This window comes from Macrobrachium nipponense, chromosome 23, assembly GCF_015104395.2.
Source record: "Macrobrachium nipponense isolate FS-2020 chromosome 23, ASM1510439v2, whole genome shotgun sequence".
NCBI classification, from domain to species: domain Eukaryota; kingdom Metazoa; phylum Arthropoda; class Malacostraca; order Decapoda; family Palaemonidae; genus Macrobrachium; species Macrobrachium nipponense.
Window position 1 is genome coordinate 59,385,973 of NC_061090.1, and position 7,148 is coordinate 59,393,120.

The window sequence follows — 7,148 nt, forward strand, 5'->3', positions numbered from 1 at the left end:
GGAGAAGTCTTCCTCGAAGGAAAGCTTCAATGGTGAACAGAATACTAAGACGATAGTTCAGAAGCCAAACTGGATATTCCCGTCCGATCTCCTCTATTCCAGGTTGGTCGCCTACCGTGAGATAGTTTCTTTCAGCAGCAGTCTTCTTCACAATGCTAGAAATTCCAGGAATTCGAGCATAGGCGAGGTTCCCGATTATCGTTGTAACATATCGGGGATTCTCGTCTCGCTCACTTTGGACCGTGGTCTCGCGTAAGTGTTTGAAGATCGTAAAAAACTCGAACACTCTGAATGCGCTAGAGATTCCGTAGAATTCTAAGCAGTCTGCGAAACCCCCACCGAATTCGTCAACGATATCGGCTGGTGGTCCTCTCGATTCCCGTAGAAATCGAGAATGGAGCAGGATTCCTCCTCAACGACCGGGGCTTACGTCAGGTAGGACCCGAAGGTCCCCCCGGTAGCGCAGTCCCGAACGTGGGATCCTACAAAGAAATCTCTGTAGGATCCTTCCCCCTTTCCCTCGTAGCCGTAAGGAGAGAGGGAATGGGGAGGAATTGGATACTCGCTCGCCTTCCCAGTGGGAACTAGCAGTTGGAGAAGAGTAGGAGCAGCCATCGCCTTGCGGCGATGGCCTCTCAGAGTCTGGGAAAACGTATCGTCAGGAGAAAACGTTTTCCCCGCGAGGGTTACGAACTCTCACTGTAGGTAAGGGTCTGCCGCCACTGTGAACGTCGTCTGGGTGGGGCTGATCGACACCTGACAGGAGAGAGCCGATACCGTCCTCCGACTCATTCCAGTCCTCGTCGAGGTCGAAACCTCTCAGGAGGACCGAAGGAGTATTTAAATACGGTGTCCGAAGACGACGTAGAAAACGCCGCTGTCGCAGTATGAGGAGGTGGAAGTAGCTTGATCGACCGGCCATGAACTGAGAGAGCCTCTTGTCCGGAGACGAGACACTGGTTCGAGACCGAATCGGCAAGCTCCGATCGCGAGACCCACCGTCGGTTTGGGTTCCCTCTCGGGCCCCAAAACGACTCGAGCAGAGGACTTGGGCTCTGCTGGTGGGAGCGGCAATCTTCCGCAGGGTCATTATGCTGACGAATCAGCTTAATGACTTCTGCAAATTCCTCTGTATCTCGGGAGTAACCGCGTCTTGCGGAGTAGGACCGTCCAGTCCCCTCCAACAAGAACAGATCCCTAGATACTCCTCCTTCAGAAGGAGGAAGAGCGGCAGACCCCTGACGGTCGCCTCCAGCTAATTGCGCGTATGTCCTGGTCGGTCCTAGAACCGTGCCTGGTCCATACGGCGTCATAGCGGGTCGCGAGCGGCGCACCTCTCGCGATCACTCATAGTACCTCGCTCCTCCCGGCGTAGCCCGAGGAGTTGAAGGTACAGGAGAGGCAGACCTGACGCTCCCCCCTAGCTCGCTGGCAGGACCAGCGTGCTTGGAGGGCTGCTGCTGATCGTCAACCCGCCGGTGGCGATCGAGCAGATGCCTAGCCTTGCCGCTCTGAGGCGAGAGGCTTGGCTGAGAACGTCGACGCTGATCTCTAGCGTTCAGGCGAGCTGTTGCTGGTTACCGTCTCCGCCCGGTCCCGATGGGAGCGGCGTCAGGTGACCTGCTAGGCTCGCTGTCACGGTGAGACCGGCGAGCGTCCTCTCGGCGCGTCGAGCCGCTGGTACCAGCCGTGGCTGGTACCGACGGCCGCGGGGACCCCTTCTCGCCTCAACCCCCCGTTATATGGAGAGGCAGACCTGACGCTCCCCCCTCGCTCGCTGGCAGGACCAGCGTGCGTGGAAGGGCTGCTGCTGATCGTCAACCCGCGGTGACGGTCGAGCAGCAGGCCTAGCCTTACCGCCTCGCCTGGGGCGATTGGCTCGGCTGAGAACGTCGAAGCCGATCTCTAGCGTCAGGGCGAGCTGTCGTGGTCACCGTCTCCGCCCGGTCCCATCGGGAGCGGCGGACGGGTGACCTGCTAGGCTCTGTGTCGCGTCGAGACCGGTCAGCGTCCTCCATCGGCGCGTCGAGTCGCTGGTACCAGCCGTGGTGGTACCGGCGGCCGCGGGGACTCCTTCCTCGCCTCAACCCGTGGCTGTATCAGCGCCGTCACGTTAGCCCGAGCAGCCAGTTGATCGCTGCGAGAGCGTCCACTGGCCTGGCGAGAGGTCGTGTGCACGACTCTCGCCAGTCTTCTGCTCCGCGCCGCTGTCTTGACGGCGAGCGAGCTCGGGCGTCAAAACTTTGGCTGGGACGGTCTTCTTGGAAGAGCGTCCACTCGGTGCTTCTCGCAACGAGAAGCGGCCGAGACGGAAACCTGGTTTAGCGGCAGACCCGCTAGCACAGGTGAGGACGCACCAGCCGAGGCTGGTGCCCTCTGGTCCCCGTCGACTTCTTCTTTGCAGAAGGGAAGCGACGGGCCCCGTTCCCGAAGGAACAGGAAGAGGCCAGAGAAGAGCTCCCCAGCTCGCCTGAGCGAGCCGGGCCCTTAGAAGATCCCGAAGGAGTCTTCTTAGGGGGGAACGGCGGCAACCTTCTTCTTCTTCGGCTGTTTGGCCTTAGAAGTCGAAGGGGAAGGAGAGGCAGCGGACGACGAAGAAGACGACGAAGACGACGACGACACCTTCTTTCCTCTTCCTCTTCTTCTTCGCCAGCTCCGCAGGACAGACGTCAGGGTCTTCCATCCAGGAGGGAGCCGGGCAGTTGCCGAAGCAACAGGGCCCAGACTGCACCTGTCCGGAAAGACCTGAGACTGTGACAGCATCACCAACAGCAGGAACAACAGGAACAGGTCAGGAACAGCAGGAACATCTGAAAGTGAATGAGCAGCAGGCACCTGATCTGAAGGGAATGAGCGGCTGGGACCGCAACAGGTACGGCAGGCACGGCAGGTACCCACAGGAGACAGGCGTCCTGTCGGCAGCTACCGTCATCCTCGGCACTGGCGGCAGGTCCAGGGGGGTACTCTTTGGGCAGCGGCAGTCCCGGGGTCGGCAATACAAAGAACCCAGGTGGCGGTGGCAACCGTCCTGATGGCACGGCAGGAATTGGTTCTGGATTGCAGCCGTGGTGTTACCGACATGACATGTGGTGTGTACACCAGGTGCGGTGACATCTCATATGCTGGTGTCGAGATTGTGGTTGTGTAGTGGTTACCGTATCATGAGTGACCACTGCCGACCCCGCCAACCGCTGAATCAACCCCTGCAGTCCCAGCGACTCCCACACCTGTCCCAGGTCGTCCTCGCTGATGGCAAAACCTGCGGAAGCAACAGTGGGTTAATTAGAGGGGTTTCCTCGCGCCTGGGGGGAGAGAACCCCACCCAGAGCGGACGGAAGACCCCGAGTACAACTGGACGTCCGTTACCAAAGGAGTCACTGGACTTCCGATGACTTCTTGTGTCCTCGTACAGCACCCACTGCGCTCTGACGAATGCATACACGTTACACAGGGCTCGTTGCGGGAGCACTCTCGCCCCCGACAACGAGTACAAACCTCGTGAGGATCTACATCTACATCAAAGGTCGTCTCCACGGATGTAGCACCTGCGGTAACATAGATAGATTAGTAAGAGGGGTTCCCTCACGCACGGGGGGAAGGGGGGAAGACATGCCCACCCCGAACGCAAGGAAGACCCCAAATACAACATACAATGAAGAAGCTGAGCGGGGGGCAGGAAGGAAGACGAAGAATCGGCTACCAACTTCCTGTCAGGACCTTCGCTTCCCCCACCCCGCACAGCAGTGAAAAGTAATATGAAAATGAAACAGAATACTGCCCTTGCGATTCACTTCATAGAACTTAAAGGAGAAAAGATCAATTCCCGGGTAAGAACGGAAACTTGATCCAATCATATGATGCTATCATAAAATATATATGAAAATGAAACAGAATACTGCACTTGCGATTTCATTTCACATAAAAATCGTAAGGATCAATTCCCGGGTAAGAACGAAAATTGATCCAGATTAAATTCATGCAATCAATAAATGAAAATGAAAAGAATATGCAATTGCGAATCCACTTTCATTGCATTCTATTATACAAAAAAAAAATTGAAAAGTTCGTGCCGAGCGCAATCACACTCTCGGTAACGAACGCACAGGGTGGCAAAAATATAATGAAAAAAGTACTTACATTTTCAATTACACCCTTTCGCCCAAATACATGACTCGGCGCGAGCGCGCCCGCCCTCGGCACCGAGACATAATTCAAGGGTTCATAATTAAGTAATGAAAATGAAAACAGTGTACTTACAGTTTCATTTTCAAGTCAAACAAACCATTAGTAGAAAACACAATATAAACAAAGCATACGACGATGAAGCGGGCAGAGAGCGATGACGAACACGTCCTTCACACCCGCGGCCGAAAGCAAAAGTGATTTGTTTACCTCCCCAGTCGCGCGGCGCGCGACCGATCGGACAAGCAGTTAACTACCGTCTCCCTTGTTCGAAGCTTACGACCGTTTCCAGCTGCCGCTAGCTACTCCTATTGTTTAAAGGACCGAGGGTTTGTATTAACGTATCGGAAAACAAATATAATTTTTTAATCCTAATTTTTTGTGGCTAAACATGTAGAGAAGCAGTACAGGTTTGATGAATTTAACAAATGAGAAATCCAGAGTACGTACTTTGTCTATACTTCAATTTCAGAGCATATGATGGAGCTTCTGTTATCTTTAGTACCAACTCCTAAAGAAGCACATAAAGACATACACAATAAATGGTAGATTTCTCATTACCTCAGAAAATTTCTCAAATGATCTGACCTGTACAGCAATATAGTATACACCCTCTTTTAGCCTATATAATTCAGCCAAAAATCAGCCAACATTGGTAAAAAGATCTTTGTGTGGCCATCTCTTTTGCACTGGACCATGGTTAAAGTTTCATACAACATTATACTGAGACCACCAAAAGATGGATCTATTTCCAGTGACCTTGATTAGCCTAGTATATACATATATGATGTACAGAAAACTCGATTGCTCTTATGTGCATTTTTTACTTTTTTAGTGCTGTATTTTTCTATTATACTGTGTACATGATTTCATAGCCTAGGGTGTGCATAAGAACAAAGTAGCCAGTAAATGATGTGAACCTTAAATAAAATACAAACTATTAAGCCTACAGGGCTGCAATGTGGTATGTTTGGTGATAGGAGGGTGGATGATCAACGTACCAATTTGGAGCCCTCTAGCCTCAGTACATTTTAAGATCTGAGGTTGAAGAGAAAAAGTAAGTATGGACAGACAAAGCTGGCACTACAGTTTTCTTTTCAGAAAACTAAAACAAACCTTTGGTTTTGCCCACTGAACCTCTAAAACCTAACATAACCTTGGGTGCAGCCAGAGCCTAACCTAAATCGCAGAAACGTGCATAACTGCTTCCAAGTGATTTAAATTCAAGATTTTTAAGTACTATCAGCCTATCTCAATTACATTAGTTAAAAAAACCAATAGGCTATAGCCTAGGGCAAGTCAAACTGACAAGCTTGAAGCTTTCTTACAGACGCTCTTGAATATATTTCCGCTCCATTGCTGATCGGCTACATCACTAGGCCTCACAAAATTTTACCCAAAGAATTACATTTTCACCTACTTCAGCCTAGTAAAATGGCTACTAGGCCTATCAAGACCTTAGGCCTACACCAAAGGAAAAAATGAAAGTCTTACAGTAAACTTTTATTATTTCAAACTTTAATCGACTTAACTTTGATTCTTTCTAGCAAATTAAGCTCAAAAGTTTAATCATTCATAAAATGGTGAGGAAAACTATCATCATGGTGGCGACTAGACCTACCAGTTCCTTAGGCCTAGGCTAAGTCGAAGGAAGAAAAATGAGTCCTACAGTAAACTTACGTTTGACTACTGCATTCCTAAAAAACCTTAAAAATAACCAAATATTATATAATAAAAGTCGAGATAAAAACATGGCAGCCAGTGGGCATGCCAGTTCCTTAGGCCTACGCCGAAGGAGGTAAAATTAAAGTCCCACTAACCTATTAGGCTAGATACTAGGTAGTCGTAGTACCTACCTACCAGTAGGTAGGTAGGTACAGCAATCTTCGGTTAATTTCGAACTTAAATCAACTTATTTTTGCCCACTTCATTCTAAAAGTGCTAAAAAGACCCTAAAATATATTAATAAAAGACACGATAACCTAAAAATACTACGGCGGCCACTAGGCACGCCAGTTCCTTAGGCCTACGCCGAAGGAGGAAAAATTATAAATTCCTACGGTACCCTTCGGTTATTTCGAACTTGACCCAACTTACCTTTCACTATTTCATGCTAAAAAGGCTACAAAATATATGATTAAAAGACGATGGAACTTTGACGAAGCCGTCTGCCGGGCGCCACCTTCCTGTAGAAGGTTCCTCTTCCACGATCTGTCAGTCCGTAGGTAGACACCCGGAGGCTATTTTTGGTAAACATCTGTCCTGTCTGGCCCTGAGGAGTGAAGTTTCACGTAAACTGTGAAGAAGAAGAAGAAAATGAAGAAGAAGACGAAGATGAAGAAGACGATGCCGTTGATCATCATCATCTATTTCCTTTTTCTTTCTTTCTTTTTTTTACCTTTTTGGAGTTCACGTTTGCCAGGTCTGGCTTTATTTAGTCCTTCATATTTTTTTTTCTTCTTGGGCTTCTATATGCTTGCTAGGTAAAGCTTTATACACTCTTTCATGTTTGTATGTATGATATACAGTCCTTATCTTTCATATGTATGTATATATGTATACAGTCTTTAAAATATATATATATATATATATATATATATATATATATATATATATATATATATATATATATATATATATATATACCTTGTTTGATAAATCTCAAATACCAAACATTTCGTCTCTCTCTTTTTATGCTCACTGAATAGGTAAGTAATATTATTTTGTTATACTATTATCTCTGCATATACATCTCCCGTCAGTAACAGTCTAATGCTGTTTTTATACCGTCTAATCGGAAATCACAGGTTGATTATGACACGTTACGTTTAAAAATATATAGTACAGCGTGGTTATGGATTATATGCAGGCTTAACATTTCAACTCTTATTATTTACCAGATAGTTAAATGATGTTACCTGTCCTCGCCCACGATTGCCCGTCAGAAAATAAACACCAGTGCTTAA

The 7,148-nt window shown here is 48.5% G+C and overlaps 1 protein-coding gene across 1 annotated transcript in view; it reads right to left on the bottom strand.

The window, feature by feature from the left end:
• The window catches only part of LOC135201195 (actin-histidine N-methyltransferase-like), a gene marked incomplete in the record, with an annotated part of 28,822 nt that extends 22,362 nt beyond the window's left edge, over positions 1–6,460 (bottom strand). Inside the window, 1 exon segment of the mRNA XM_064230075.1 lies at positions 6,280–6,460.
• Positions 6,461–7,148: the final 688 nt, after the last annotated feature.